Source organism: Nannochloropsis gaditana (assembly GCF_000240725.1).
Source record: "Nannochloropsis gaditana CCMP526 unplaced genomic scaffold scaffold075, whole genome shotgun sequence".
Classification (NCBI taxonomy): Eukaryota; class Eustigmatophyceae; order Eustigmatales; family Monodopsidaceae; genus Microchloropsis; species Microchloropsis gaditana.
This window is the reverse complement of record NW_005803878.1, coordinates 8609-10174: the sequence shown is the minus strand read 5'-3', so window position 1 is coordinate 10174 and position 1566 is coordinate 8609.

Below are 1566 nucleotides of genomic sequence, written 5' to 3'. Positions count from 1 at the left end.
ACGTCTGCATTCCTGGTCAATATCTAGCCGGGTCCTTTCCCGCGGGGCATCTCGTTTAGATCATACTTCTCTGACATTTCTCCCTTCGCCCCACCCTTCTTTTCCTTGACATGCTTACAACCCAGCTTCCTGCAAGACGAGTTGACCGCACAGGCCGCTGTGTTTGAGCGACGGCGAGCCGAGTCCGAAATGAAGGCACGAGAGGAGAAGGACGGGTAAGGGAGCAGGGGGAATTCGAGAGTATAAGCCCAAAAGTGTACCCTTGAGAGAGACACGAAGATGGAGAAGACGAAAGGTCTCAGGAGGAATCAGGAAGCGGCAAAAGGCGGACGACGTGTGAAGGGAATGGAAAGAGAGGGACGAGGGAGGGAAGCGGTTTGATAGGGAGGAAGCATGATAGCCCCGGAGGGATGGAGAAGAAAGTACAGCCCATCGATCAGCGGTCTTGATCTCCTCCGCATGACTATATGCGCTTTACATCGTGCCCTTTTAATCGCTCCTCTTTTCCTCCCTCCCTCCCTCACCTCCAGGGCCATTGACCTTCTCACCCACGAGCTCACACGCCGGTCGCAAGCTCTGAGCCTCTTGGAAGAGGAAGTCACCGCCAAAGATGCGGAAACAAAGGCCGAACAGGGACGAAGGGCGGAGGCGGAGCGAGAGATTGAGGGTGGGTGCGCTCAAGTGGCGTTGCTGACCTCCGAGTCCTTCGCGCCTTTATCTTTTCCTTATTGAATCCGTTCCTCTCTTCTCTGCTCTCCCTTCTCACACCTCCTTCTTTTGTTGTTCTTTCTCCCCAGTCCTACGCCACCGGCTGACCACTTTGGAAGAAAAGATGTCTCGGGCAGAAATCTGCGCCAGGGCAGCGCAGCGGCGATGTGTTGTGGTGGAGAAAGAGAGGTGCGGAGGGAAGGGAAAGGAAGGGAGGGGCGTGGGAAAGGAGAGAGCATAGAAGGAATGTAGAGGTAACAGGGCCAAAGGGGAATACAGGGCGGAGGAGGCGAGTGAACCTATTTCAACGCATTCGTTTGATAGACACCCTCAGCACCCTGGAACAAGGAAGATCTCTCCTTCCTGCGCCACCTCCACCGCATCTCTCTCTTCTCTCTCCCTCCGGCCTTGCTCACTGCCTTCTCCTCCGTCTTCCCCTCTTCCCCGTCGCTCTATAGGATCCAGGAGCGCCGGTGCTGGGCGGAGAAAATGACGTGCATGAGCTCCCTCTTTCAAGACTTTGCCCTCTCTTCCTCCCTCAAATCTCCCTCCTCCTCCTCCCCCTCTTTCTCATTTTCCTCCTTCCCTTCACACCTTTCTCCTGAGAACAATCTTTCTTCTCCTTCTTCTGCGCCTTCATTGACCCTTCCCTCGGTCCCTCCATCGGTCCCTCCATCCACGCCTCCTCCCCGCCCTGCTTCGTCGTGGCGGGACGTGGGCATTGGAAGAGAGCCCTCGGTCCTTGGCAGCACAAGGGACAGGGTGGGAAGGAATGGAGGAGGAGGAGGAGGAGGAGAAAGAGGCGGAGGAGGAGTTAGGAGAAGAGGAGGAGGAGGAGAAGGAGGAGGAGGAGGAAAG